Here is a 15,244-nt window from a genome sequence, read left to right on the forward strand (position 1 = left end):
ATGAAGGATTTAGTAGGTGCATGACTGACTGTATGAGTGAGTGATTAAATGTGTCTCACTGAGTGCATGGGTTAGTGACTAAACTGTCTTAATTTGTGCATCATTATGTCTGTTGTTCTGTAAACTGTTGCATGTGTTGATAAGTAGCTATATGAGTAACTATATGGGTTATTGATTGGTTGCCCAAGTATTTGTATGGGAGACTGAGTGTGTGTGTGGGTGGCTGGGAGGTGTATGACTCTGTGCATAGATGTGTGAGCAGTTGGTTCACTAGATGTATGGTTTCAAAAGTGCATGTGGAAACAGCTGTATGGGCGGTTGACTGTGTGCATTAGTGTATTGGTGAGTGAATGGATATCTCAGTGCTACATGTCAAAGTAAGTACATATGTAAAACACAGTACATGTGAGAGTTGACATATATAAATAACGGTGCATAAGAGCCAGTGAATGTGTGAGTGGCTGTCATGATTCCACACCTGCTCATCCTTAAGAACTACGTATCCCCTTTAGGCTACAGTTTTATTTTCCCTTTTTGAAACCCACCCCTGTCCCGTGCGCCCGCACGCTTCAAAGTCAGTGTGTTTGGTGGAACTGTTTTTCATGCCATTATTTCATGCCTTGTGTCCTATTGTGATTGTTTCCACTATTTGTGCAGGTTTCTGTGTTTTCATGTGGTTTAATTTAGATTTAGGAGCAAGCGCAGACGAAAGACCAAGCCTTCGCTTTGAGCGCTCACGGAAGCCAGACCTTCGCTCTGAGAACGGTCTCATCGCATCCTTTGCACGCGCCTTTTTGGTGCGCCTCAGAGGGGTTTCAGGAAACTTCTGTCTCGCGCACCGTCCGTGTGCGTAACTGGGTGGAGCTGGGTGCGGCCCTGTATTTAAACCGCACCCAGCCTTCTGGAAGGCGCTTTGCCTTCAGTCTTCACTTGGAGAAGGTCGCGTATTCTTCTTACCGGCAGGACATCTTCATGGCTCTTCAACTGGCTAATCATTCTTGGAAAATAGCGATGAAGACCCTAGAAGACAGAGAGTCGGAAAGCTAAGTACTTTCATTTTTTGGTTAAAGGCGCCCTTCGCAAGAAAGGTCAAAGACAATTTTTGGAACTTTGCTTCACAGAGGAAAACGCAAGAAAAGACTTTGGACTATTTAGTTCTTGTACTTCAGTCTCAGAAGAACTTGTTTAGGTTTTCTTGCATGTTATTTAGATTTATATTTTGTTAGCGAATACAGTCATCGCTTGATGTTGTTAAGGTATGGGATTTGTGTATTTGCTTGTTTTCCCGAAATTAGAGGACGATTTTCAAGAACCCCGAGTCTAGGAGGCAAGACGTTTATTGCAAGTAAGTGGTGAAAGAGTTAGGTAGGATTTGCGAAAGCCTTTTAAAGAATGATAAGTAATCCTCCTCTTTCATTTCCAGCCTAATTCAACTAGAGTCTTCAAGCCTACAAGCTGACCACTTATTCCCAGAGGACACTTGATGACACCGTCTTCACCTCCATAAAGAAATACTGGACGAAGGCCCACTCCTTACTGATCGCAGGTAGGCGAACGTTTAGAAAACCAGTTAGAGTTTTAAGTATCTTAACCAGAGTAGTTCAAGATTAGAACAGAATAGGAGGAAACTATAGGACTTGAATAGTAAAGTCTTCTGTGCTTGTTGCCTCGCAGGTCGACAGCAAGAATCAAGAGTCTTCACTGCAACGTCCAGTACCGGCCCTCCTCCCTAATTTCTAGTTAATTTCTTGCTGTAATTTTAGAATCAGTAAGTGTTAGTTAGCAATCAGGGAAGTTGGTCCCTTACGTCTCTGCGGAATCATCTGCGTCTTCCTAGAGGGCTTCTGTTCAAGCAAGGTAAGGGACGACGTGGATAGCTTGACAGAAGGCAAAGCCCACGTTGATAATTCCGCCCAGACGCAATGGATCAGGTATCTATGCAGGATTTAGTAGCTGTGCTAGACGCTATTAGGCAGGATAACGCTGCTCTACGTAGGGATTTATCCTCTCTCCAGGACTCGGTACAGCAGAAATCAGCTACAACTCAGGGCTCTTCCAGTTCTAGTTCTCCATCACAAATCCATGTTGTAACTCCGGTCCCCACCCCTTTAGCTCCCCCAGAGAGATTTTATGGGGATTGTAATAAGTTCTCTGTGTTTTTACAACAATGTCACTTACACTTTATAGCAAAAACCACAGCTTTTCCTGATGATTCTTCCAGGGTTGCATTCATGTTATCCTACATGGGTGGTGACGCTGCCCTTTGGTCTGTCCCTTTAGTTGAAGCTGATGATCGGATCTTGTATAACTTCAAGGATTTTGAGAGAGCTTTAAAGAAGATGTTTTCTAAACATCTATTTGTCCAGTCTGCAGACAATGAGCTGTTAGGTTTAAAACAAGGCTCATCTGATTTGCTACATTATATTTCTACCTTCAATCGTTTGGTCTTAGAAGCCGATTGGCCTCACGACAAGCGAATCTCGATCTTCTATAGGGGATTGAAGGACGAATTGAAAGACATGATCACCCAGATTTTAGACCCCCCTGAAGAGATTAGTGCCTTCATAGACCTAGTGGTGAAATTAAATCATCGAATATTCGAGAGAAAGGGGGAAAGAGGGAAGTCAGAGCACAAGTTGGTTTTCTTTAAGGAAAGATCCACATCAGTAACTAACCGAGAACCAAGTTCCAAAACTGATTCTGCAGAACCTATGCAGATAGGATCTATCCGAGGTCCCTTGTCTAAGGAGGAGAAAGAAAAGAGACGGCGATTAAATCAATGTCTCTATTGTGGGAAGTCAGGACATTTTGTGAAGGAATGTCCCACACGACCAAACAAATTTAAGGTTAGATCTTCCGACTTAGCTGTCACACAAGAGAAGTCGGAAAACTAGAAAACTCGGTAAAAGGAGAGGTCGGTTTATCGAGTTTGTTCCCTAGTTTGGCCTCAACTATTCCTCCCATTGGATGTAGACACTTTTCGATTCTTGTAGAACTCCGAGGTCTACTTCCAGAGTCTTACTCCAGACAGGTGGAAGCCATCATAGATTCTGGTGCTACAGGTAATTTCATAGACTCTCATTTCTTCCTCCAGTTAGGCTTCAGATCCGTGTCGAAGGACCATCCAGAAATCGTTAGAGCTGTAGATGGCAAGGAATTGACTTCGGGTCCAGTTAATAGACAGACTGAGGTATTAGAAATGGATTGCTCTCCGATACATAGGGAAAGAATACAATTAGACATCATAGATGCCCCTCAATTCAAGATGATATTAGGAATCCCTTGGTTAGTTAAACATAACCCGTCCATAGATTGGGTGACCAAGACTATCACTTTTCAGTCTCCTGCTTGCACAGAACTTTGCTTCCTTACTAAGAGGGCTAAGGATGTGGTTCAAGGTTTTGAATTTGGAATGGAATCACCCAATATACTGATTCTGGAAGGAGTTCCATCAGTGTATAATGACCTGTCTGATGTTTTTGACAAGAAGAAGGCCAACACCCTACCACCACATAGAGATTTCGACTGTAGGATAGATTTAGTGCCTGGAGCAACCTTACCCTGCAGTCGAATATATGCTCTTACGGAAGCTGAAAACGCCCATCTCAGAGATTATCTAGATGAATATCTAGCTAATGGCTTTATAAGGCACTCCAAGTCTCCGGTCTCATCAGCTCTTTTTTTCATTCCAAAAAAGGGAGGCGAGTTGCGAACTTGCATAGACTACAGAGCCTTGAACAACGTGACCATTAAGAACAGGTACCCCTTGCCTTTGATCCCTACACTACTAGATCAAATTAAGAAGGCTAAAATTTATACAAAATTGGACTTACGCGGAGCATACCATTTGGTAAGAGTAAGAAAAGGAGACGAGTGGAAGACAGCATTCCGTACTAAATTCGGTCTCTTTGAGTACCAAGTCATGCCATTTGGTTTGTGTAACGCTCCTGCCGCTTTCCAGTTTTTTATAAATGAGGTTCTACATGAGTTCATTGACATCTGCTGTGTAGTCTACATAGATGATATCCTCATATATTCTGATTCGGAGGAAGAACATGTAAGACAGGTTCGCGCCATTCTTCAAAGACTACTTTCAAACTCACTCTACGTAAAATTGGAAAAAAGTCTATTTCACGTTTCCAAGGTGGATTTTCTGGGCTATATTATCAGCCCAGAGGGAATAGAAATGGACCCTAAGAAGGTAGAAGCTGTAACAACCTGGCCTAGTCCCACTTCTGTGAAACAAATCCAAAGTTTTTTGGGGTTTGCAAATTTTTACCGCAGATTCATTCAGAACTTTTCTCAGGTTATAACTCCTATTACCAAACTGTTAAGAAAAGGAGCCAAGTTTATATGGTCCCCAGCCGCAGAAGACGCATTTCAGAACCTAAAAAGGTTATTTACCATGGCTCCAATTCTAAGTCATCCAGACCCCAATCTACCTTTTATTGTGGAAGCAGACGCCTCTCAGTTTGCATTGGGTGGCATTCTTTCACAACGAGATTCAGATACTGGCCAAATGCACCCTATAGCCTACTTCTCAAGAAAATTATCAGAGGCCGAACAAAATTATGCAATTGCTGACAAGGAGTTGTTGGCAATCAAAGCAGTGTTTGAAGAATGGCGTCATTACCTACTAGGAGCTCGTCATCCTGTAACGATTTATACAGATCATAGAAATCTCCAAGCTCTAAGATCTGTAAAGGCTTTATCTGCTAGACAACTGCGATGGTCCATGTTTTTTAACGACTACAATTTTGTGATTACATATCGCCCAGGGAAGGAGAATTTAAAAGCAGATGCTTTATCCAGACTAGGAGAAATGGCGTCGGATCAACCGGTAGTCGTTCACCCTGTAATCCCTACTTCTTGTTTTCAGGGAAGCTTAACTGTTTGTGACATCATTGATAACATCAAGGAAGCTCTGAAAGAAAAGACATTGGATCTTTGGAGAAAAGATCATCCTTTTCTTTTTGAGAAGGACGGGTTGCTAATGGTCCATGACTTGATCTTTGTTCCAAAAGAGGAAATTCAAAGAGCCATTATTCACTTTCATCATGAGACCGTTCTGTCTGCACACCCAAGCTTTATAAAAACTATGGAACTCATCAAGAGGAAGTTTTGGTGGCCTTCTATGTCCAAAGACATTAAACAATTTGTGGAAACTTGTAGCATCTGTATTCAGCACAAGTCTCCTCACCAGGCTCCTAGTGGTTTGTTAATGCCATTACCTATTCCTCCTCAACCTTGGCACACTATATCTTTAGATTTCATTGTTGAACTACCTGAAACCAAGAAGGGATTCAATACAATTCTGACAGTAGTAGACCAGTTTTCCCGTATGGCCCATTTTGTTCCTCTAAAAAAGCTTCCTACTGCCTTGGAGCTAGCTCATTTGCTCATGATCCATGTGATAAGGTTACACGGAATTCCTTCGGTTGTCATTTCGGACAGAGGATCACAGTTTATTTCTAAGGTTTGGCAGAAACTGAGTTCTTTGCTACATATGGAGGTTCGATTGTCCTCTAGTTATCATCCTCAGACCGATGGTTTGACTGAGAGGACTAACCAGACTATTGAACAATATCTTCGTTGTATGTTACCTAATGTTACCGAAGAATGGTCCGATCTACTAAGTCCTTTGGAGTTTGCCTACAATAACTCTGAGCATTCTTCTATTAAAATGTCCCCATTCTTTTGTAATTTCGGTTTTCATCCAAAAAGTATTCCTGAAAACTCCAACAATAACCTCAATGACTCCGTACCCACAGTTTATGACTATGTGTCCCAGGTATTTTCCATTCAGGAGGATGCCAAATTCAATTTGGCCAAAGCGAAAGAATCTCAGAAAGAAGCCAAGGATAAACATCGAACTGAACAACCTCTTTATGAAATAGGGGATAAAGTATGGTTGAGTACAAAAAATTTGAAATTAAGAGGGAACAGAAAATTCAATCCAAAATTTATTGGCCCCTTTCCCATTGAGAAAATACTAAATCCAGTTTGTGTTAGATTGACCCTCCCTAGTAAGTACTTGATGCATCCAGTCTTCCATGTCTCTCTAATCAAGCCTTTTCATCCTCAAACTCGTATTCCCAAGTCCCCGCCTCCCATCATTGTTGAAGGCAACTCAGAATTTGAAGTAAGAACTATCTTGGATTCCAAGAGAGTTAAGGGAAGGTTATATTACCTCATTGACTGGAAAGGTTATGGTCCTGAGGAAAGGTCTTGGGAGCCTCTAGAACACCTTAAAAATGCTCCCAGATTGATTCGGAACTTTCATTTACGATTCCCGGACAAACCTAGACCCATTTCCACCGTTCTTGGGGGGATCTTGAGGAGGGAGTACTGTCATGATTCCACACCTGCTCATCCTTAAGAACTACGTATCCCCTTTAGGCTACAGTTTTATTTTCCCTTTTTGAAACCCACCCCTGTCCCGTGCGCCCGCACGCTTCAAAGTCAGTGTGTTTGGTGGAACTGTTTTTCATGCCATTATTTCATGCCTTGTGTCCTATTGTGATTGTTTCCACTATTTGTGCAGGTTTCTGTGTTTTCATGTGGTTTAATTTAGATTTAGGAGCAAGCGCAGACGAAAGACCAAGCCTTCGCTTTGAGCGCTCACGGAAGCCAGACCTTCGCTCTGAGAACGGTCTCATCGCATCCTTTGCACGCGCCTTTTTGGTGCGCCTCAGAGGGGTTTCAGGAAACTTCTGTCTCGCGCACCGTCCGTGTGCGTAACTGGGTGGAGCTGGGTGCGGCCCTGTATTTAAACCGCACCCAGCCTTCTGGAAGGCGCTTTGCCTTCAGTCTTCACTTGGAGAAGGTCGCGTATTCTTCTTACCGGCAGGACATCTTCATGGCTCTTCAACTGGCTAATCATTCTTGGAAAATAGCGATGAAGACCCTAGAAGACAGAGAGTCGGAAAGCTAAGTACTTTCATTTTTTGGTTAAAGGCGCCCTTCGCAAGAAAGGTCAAAGACAATTTTTGGAACTTTGCTTCACAGAGGAAAACGCAAGAAAAGACTTTGGACTATTTAGTTCTTGTACTTCAGTCTCAGAAGAACTTGTTTAGGTTTTCTTGCATGTTATTTAGATTTATATTTTGTTAGCGAATACAGTCATCGCTTGATGTTGTTAAGGTATGGGATTTGTGTATTTGCTTGTTTTCCCGAAATTAGAGGACGATTTTCAAGAACCCCGAGTCTAGGAGGCAAGACGTTTATTGCAAGTAAGTGGTGAAAGAGTTAGGTAGGATTTGCGAAAGCCTTTTAAAGAATGATAAGTAATCCTCCTCTTTCATTTCCAGCCTAATTCAACTAGAGTCTTCAAGCCTACAAGCTGACCACTTATTCCCAGAGGACACTTGATGACACCGTCTTCACCTCCATAAAGAAATACTGGACGAAGGCCCACTCCTTACTGATCGCAGGTAGGCGAACGTTTAGAAAACCAGTTAGAGTTTTAAGTATCTTAACCAGAGTAGTTCAAGATTAGAACAGAATAGGAGGAAACTATAGGACTTGAATAGTAAAGTCTTCTGTGCTTGTTGCCTCGCAGGTCGACAGCAAGAATCAAGAGTCTTCACTGCAACGTCCAGTACCGGCCCTCCTCCCTAATTTCTAGTTAATTTCTTGCTGTAATTTTAGAATCAGTAAGTGTTAGTTAGCAATCAGGGAAGTTGGTCCCTTACGTCTCTGCGGAATCATCTGCGTCTTCCTAGAGGGCTTCTGTTCAAGCAAGGTAAGGGACGACGTGGATAGCTTGACAGTGGCTGTATGGATCATTGTGAACTTGTATCAGGGATTGTATAAGAGAGTAAATATGTGTTAGTATATGTTTGAATAAGTAAAGTTTGTATAACTGTATAGTTGAGGAAATGGAGGTGTGATTGATTCTTTGCATGACTGACAAGGTGTGTGAGTAACTCCATGGATGAGTGACAGTCTGTGAGTGTCTGTTTACACTGATTGTATCTAAGGTTATATTAGAGTCTGAAGAGGTTCATCATATTATCACATGAATGATATCATCAGTGATGTGATCAGTAATGTCAAATGAGATGTCATCAGTGATGTCATCAGTGATGTCATTTGAGATGTCATCAGTGATGTCATTTGAGATGTCATCAGTGATGTCATCAGTGATGTCACTGACCATGTCATGAATGATGTAATATGTGACATCATCAGCAGTGGATTGCGGGTGCGCGATATATAGTTAGTGCAACTAACTATATATGGAATTTCAATGGTTTTGTGTGAGTAAAATAAGGTTTTGTAAATGCGAATTCCTAACTATATATGGTCTATAACCTATGGTTTTTTCAGTGAATTTTCAAGGTTTTGTAAATGCTAATTCCTAACTATATATGGTCTATAACCTATGGTTTTTTCAGTGAATATATATATATATATATATATTCACAGAAAAAACCATAGGTTATAGACCATATATAGTTAGGAATTTGCATTTACAAAACCTTGAAAATTCACTGAAAAAACCATAGGTTATAGACCATATATAGTTAGGGATTAGCATTTAAAAAACCTTATTTTATTTGCACAAAACCATTGAAATTCCATATATAGTTAGTTGCACTAACTATATATCGCGGACCCGCAATCCACTGCTAATGATGTCACATATTACATCATTCATGACATGGTCAGTGACATCACTGATGACATCACTGATGACATCTCAAATGACATCACTGATGACATCACTGATAACATCTCATTTGACATGACTGATCACATCACTGATGACATCATTCATGTGATAATACGATGAACCTCTTCAGACTCTAATATAACCTTAGATACAATCAGTGTAAACAGACACTCACAGACTGTCACACATCCATGGAGTTACCCACACACCTAGTCAGTCATGCAAAGAATCCATCACACCTCCATTTCCTCAACTATACAGTTATACACACCTTACTTATTCAAACATATACTAACACATATTTACTCTCTTATACAATCCTTGATACAAGTTCACAATGATTCATACAGCCACTCTCACATTCACTGGCTCTTATGTTCAGGTATTTATATATGTCAACTCTCACATGGAGTGTGTTTTACATATGTACTTACTTTGACATGTAGAACTGAGATATCCATTCACTCACCAATATACTCATGCACACAGTCAACTGTCCATACAGCTGTTTCTACATGCACTTTTGAAGCCATACACCTAGGGAATCAACTGCTCACACATCTATGCACAGAGTTATACACCTCCCAGCCACCCACACACATACTCAGTCTCCCATACAAATACTTGGGCAACCATTCAATAACCCATATAGTTACTGATATAGCTACTGATTTAAACATGCAGCAGTTTACAGAAGAACATAAATAATGATTGCCAAATTAAGACACTTTAATCACTAACCCATGCACTCAGTGAGACACATTTAATCATTCTCTCATACAGTCAGTCATGCACCTACTAAATCCTTCATCCAGACAATTATACATCCACTCATTCTTCAATATGTAAGACATATTTTAACTTTACAGAATCAGTCACTGGGTGTTGTCATCAGTGATGTCATCAGTGATGTCATTTGAGATGTCATCAGTGATGTCATTTGAGATGTCATCAGTGATGTCATCAGTGATGTCACTGACCATGTCATGAATGATGTAATATGTGACATCATTAGCAGTGGATTGCGGGTCCGCGATATATAGTTAGTGCAACTAACTATATATGGAATTTCAATGGTTTTGTGCAAATAAAATAAGGTTTTTTAAATGCTAATCCCTAACTATATATGGTCTATAACCTATGGTTTTTTCAGTGAATTTTCAAGGTTTTGTAAATGCAAATTCCTAACTATATATGGTCTATAACCTATGGTTTTTTCTGTGAATTTCATTGGTTTTTTAAAAGCTAATATCTATAGCTGTAAAATATATTCTTTATTAAGTGACGTATCACGTAGCCCGTGAGACGCCTCATGATGCATCGCATAACCGTGACGTATCGTCTCTGCAGCGCAAACCAAACCCAAAACGTAAGCACGCCAAAACACGCTTAAAGATATATATATATTTTTTTTACCTTAATTAGACAAAATCCACACGTGCACATATCACAAACGTTCAAAAAACACAATATGTCGGACTCCCGTTACGCTGCCGGTTAGCTGCCCGGTTAACGTACCAGGAAGCACCTTTACCGCGAAAAATCGCATTTTTTTTTTCACCCCCCAGGGAACTTTAATAGCCCCCTCATCAATCCTAGGGGTTCAGGAGGGGTCTGCCTTACCCCTTTCATTCATTTACACCTTTTTTTTTTTCCACCTCTTGTCTCTCGATCCCAGAGAGAGACAAGATGGCGGCCGCTCCAGACTGTTTACAATGATAACAGCCAATCAGCTTCTCCTCAGACTCCCGTTACACTGCCGGTTAGCTGCCCGGTTCGCGTACCAAGACGCGTCTCTACAGCGAAAAAATCGGAATTTTTTTTTTTGGGCCCAGCGTGGCTCTATAATATCCCCTCATCAATCCTAGGGGGTCAGAAGGGGTCTACCTTGCCCCTTTCCTTCATTTCCCCCTTTGTTTTGGCCTCCTCTTGTCTCTCGATCCTACCGAGAAACAAGATGGCGGCCGCTCCGAACTGTTTACAATGTTGACAGCCAATCAGCTACTCGTCAGACTCATGTTACACTGCCGGTTAGCTTCCCGGTTATCTGCCCGGTTCGCGTACCAAGACGCGTCTCTACGGCGAAAAAAACAGATTTTTTTTTTTTTTTTTTTTGGGCCCAGCGTGGCTCTATAATATCCCCTCATCAATCCTATGGGGTCAGAAGGGGTCTACCTTGCCCCCTTTCCTTCATTTCCTCCTTTGTTTTGGCCTCCTCTTGTCTCTCGATCCTACCGAGAGACAAGATGGCGGCCGCACCGGACTGTTTAGAATGTTGACAGACACCGGAGAGCCAATCAGCTTCGCTTCGCAAAGTTCCGATAAGCGAAAAGTACGCGAACCGGATCGCTGCCCGGAGCGCTGTTACAGATATATATCTTGATTTAAACGTTAATTTCTCAAAATCCACTGAAGCACATATATTGAGACCTAGCAAAGGCACATCGGGCTAACAGTCCCTACAATTTTGCCAAGTTTCGTGCAAATCCATTCAGCCGTTCGAGCTAAAAGTGAGTCCAACCGCCCTATGGAAAACTCAATGTTAAAAACGCGTTTTGGGACCCCCCTTTTTTCTCAGCCCCCCCTTGACGAACCCCCCCCAAATTTCCAGGAGCTGCTCAGAAACAAAATGTGCCATTTTACTGAAAATTTCAACCGATTCCGTCCACAAACGCCAAAGTTATTAGACATAGAATTTTCAGAAATCCCATAGGGAAAAAATCCTAACTATATATACCTACTGGCGACCGCCAGTAGGTAATATATATCTATCTATATATAGATTACCTACTGGCAGTCCCCAGTAGGTAGGTAAAGTTAAGACCTAGTTTCCAGAGGAAAGCGTTTTTAGTTTACTCAATATCTTTGGCGTCGGTTGAAGAATCTTCCCAAAATTTTCAAAACAAGTCGCCGACTCCGGTTAGCTCCTATCTTGTAGGCTTGGTGGTGATTGGACAAGCGGGGGCTGAGAAAATAGGGGGAGCCCAAAAAGTGTTTTGCCCAGGTAATTGTCCATAGGAAACTTTAGACACAGCAACAGCCCGAACTGCTGAATGGAATTACACCACATTTGGCAAAAAGGTAGTGCCTAGTTCTGAAAGGACCTGTTTTTAAAATGGTGTAATTCTGTTCAGTTTTTCCTGTGAAATTAGAAAAAGTATAAGTTTTGATATCTAGGGAAGCAGTGGAGTTTTGTGACCCCTCCCAAGCATGAGCTTCACTTTGATTGGCTGTCAACACTCCAAACCAGGAAGTGCTGGCAGCCATCTTGTGCCTAGGTAGAACTGAGTGACTAGAAAACTGGAAAACAAAATTAGAAAACAAGAAAAGGGGGCAGGGTTGAAACACCCTGACCCCCTAGGCCTGTTCAGGGAATCCCACAAGGATACCAAGGTCCAAAAAAAGCTTATTTTTTTAAAATCTCAGCAAAATGCATGCTGGGGTCGCGAATCCTGCTGAATTGTTTTGAAAAATGCTTCATTTAATTGAGGCTCCCGGGTGGGCCAGGTCCTGGTGGTATTGCTAAATATTAATAGCGAGGGCCCGCGGGGGCACCCTCAGCCCTGGGGACCACCACCTCCCCGGGGCTATGTTTATAAATTGAGGGAGGGCATGCGTCCCTCCTGCAGCAACAGGGACTGACACCTCGGTGCTTGTTTAATTTGTGGGGGGCCTACAAGGGCCCCCCAAGCCCTGTGGACCACCACTCCCTGGGGCTTTTCTCAAATATTGGCAGGGGACAAGGCCCCCCTGAAGCCCCAGGGACCACCACCCCCGTGGCTTCCTTTTTTTAATTATTTAAACCTGTGTGTGGGGGGCTTGAGTCCCCCCCACTTGCCCTGGGGTCCACCACCTCCCCAGGGCACTAATAATGTAAATTCGGGGGTACGTTACGGACCCTTGAACCCAAGGGACCACCACCTCCCCGGGGCTGCCCCCCTCCAGCTCCTGCAGTGTTCCGGGGTGCCCACCCCCGGGATAGTACTGTTTGCTATGACAGGGTGGGTACCGTGTGGGTCCCTTTTTGTCACAGCAAACTTGCTTTGGATTTTGGAAGCGAGAAAAGGGAAACGTGCTCCCTCTTCCAAAGCTGATTGCTTTTCCACACAGAGAACTGCATGTTAACAGTTCCCTGTGTGGAAAAGCAATGCCGGCTCCTGGAGGAACTGGCGAGGACCATGGGGGCATTGGGGCTCCCCCCATGGTCCCCAACGGACTGGCCATGTCCCTGGATACCTAGGCAAATATAAATTAATGAAAGTGGGCATTTAAAAAATAAATTGGAGTCGCGACTCTAGTGCGTCGCTCAGTGCGGCCCCCTGGTGTGACCACGAGGGGTACACGGCGCTCAGGGCTCCCCCCTAGTGTAAACACAAGTTGTGCACGGCTCCCATCCTGTCTTCTGGTGTGAACGTTAGTAAAATAATTACATTTTTTAATATAAACCTAAGTTATATGTTTGGCTATTGGGGGACTCTAAAAAGAGCCCTTGTGTTGCTCATGAGTTTCTTGCAGCAACATGTAATTGTGCATGCAGAGCTTTAGGTTGTTGAGAAACCCTCTGTTCCTGTAGATGCCCTCATATGGAAACGTAGATTGTTGTTATATATGGAGCACATTCAAAGGCAGTTTTGGGGAAAAGCAACATCAATTCTGCAAAAATGTCTTTCATTTGCATTTCTGGACCAACCCCAGTCAATTGCCACCACAGTGCACAATCATGAGGTCATGGGGTTGGAGATGCAAAAAAGGTTTTAACCAAAGGCATCAATTGGTGCCACTTTAGTCCTCTCTGTCCAATCCATTTAATGTCTACATTTTGCAAAGCTAGGTCTTTGTCAATGCCACTGCTTTCAGCATACCTTTTCACCAGAGTACAAAGGTGTGCCCAACAATCCACACTGATAGCATCTTAAAGGGATCTCTGTAGGTACTCAAAAAATGTATGTAGCTGAGAAAGTCAGTTGGTAGAATAAGAGATATCTAAAATGGTGGAGAAGATGCTGTTTTTAAGAAAGTAGAGATTTGATAGGCTGTTTAAGAAAATGATAAATTCAAAAATAGGGTGCCTTTTACTTTGTTTTAAAGGCATGTTTCTTACCGGTTAGTAAAAAATATTTGAAATGTACAAATGATAAGGGCATGTTTTGCAAAAGCAACCACACTTCTTGTTCTTATTTGCAACATTCTGTAGTGAACTTGTGACCTGACAGTTACGTTGAATTAGGCATACGCTGTTGCTATGGAAACTGACCTTAAGCAGAAGGGGTGGATAAGTCAGTTCAAAAGTGTTATTATGTATGACCAATTGTAATGTGTTTGTTCAATTTGAAAATATATTGGAAGCAATGCTTATGTGTATTTGAATGGCACAATAGAGGGAAATCCTGTGTAAAAGAAAATCCTGTGTGAGTGTGTGAGATGTTTTATTCATTCAACAGATTTATTTAAAAGGTTAGTGATATATTTTTGAGGTTAATTTAAAATAGATTAGACATTATTCTAAAACTGTGTTGTTTGAAATATATTGTTAAATGTGGAAATGTATATTTTGATTATTTTTATTGTATGTGAAGTTTGTTTAACAGTTTGTACAGTAATACATATATTTATAAGTCTGTTCAAAGGTATAGCTAAATGATGCTCCTTATTTTTAGATAGTTGGTTGAAAATGCACTACAAATGTGTATTTTCAAAGGTGCTCATGTAAGGTGTAGTTTATTAGGCAAAATTTGTTCTTCTTTCTACAAAGGTATAGTTTAAAGATACTGCATAATCTATAGATGGTTTTGTAAAATGTACCACAAATGTGAAGTTTGAAAGGTGATCATATAAGGAGTTACTGATTAAGTTTCTTTTATTAGTTTGTACCGAAGGTAAATGTAAATGATGCCATATGTTTTGAGATAGCATGGTAAAATAAGTTGTTGTTCTTTATGCTTCTTTTTGTAGTTTGAGCAAAGGTATAATTGAATGATGCCACATAAGTTTTGTTCTTTTTCTCACCACAAGAATGAATAGCTATTCTCTTGTCTATTGAGGGTCGTTGGGGGCCAACAACTCCTCATTTTACCTCCAGCAAGTCCCACACAGTAGTTTAGTTCCTACATATTTACAGAATCATGCAGGCATGATCTATATTCTGATGGAATCACATAGACACTATGGGCCTGATTACAATGGGTATGGTACCATCATTAGGCTTCAAAACATCCCTGCACCATGTGGCAGGCTCTTCATGGTGCCTGCCACATAGTGCAGGGATGTTTAAAATATGTATATTCTGTACTGGGGCATGTGCTGCAATGCAAAGTGTACACATTGCGACCCCCGTGAAAGCAGTTGCATCAGAATGCAGGCTGCTGGACCACCGACTTGTAGTCAGGTGGTCCTGCTTCCGCCATGGTGCCGGTCAGACAGAAGTACGACTGGCATCTTATTCAGGCCCTATGTATGCACTCATTCAATCATCCAAGAGTATTGTTGTACTTAACCAGAAACACATGTATTTACAAGTTTTAGTGAGGAATATGCTCTCTTTTAAAACCATCTGGTGAAATATATATG

The sequence above is a fragment of the Lissotriton vulgaris genome, unplaced genomic scaffold (assembly GCF_964263255.1).
Source record: "Lissotriton vulgaris unplaced genomic scaffold, aLisVul1.2 SCAFFOLD_2550, whole genome shotgun sequence".
Classification (NCBI taxonomy): Eukaryota; Metazoa; Chordata; class Amphibia; order Caudata; family Salamandridae; genus Lissotriton; species Lissotriton vulgaris.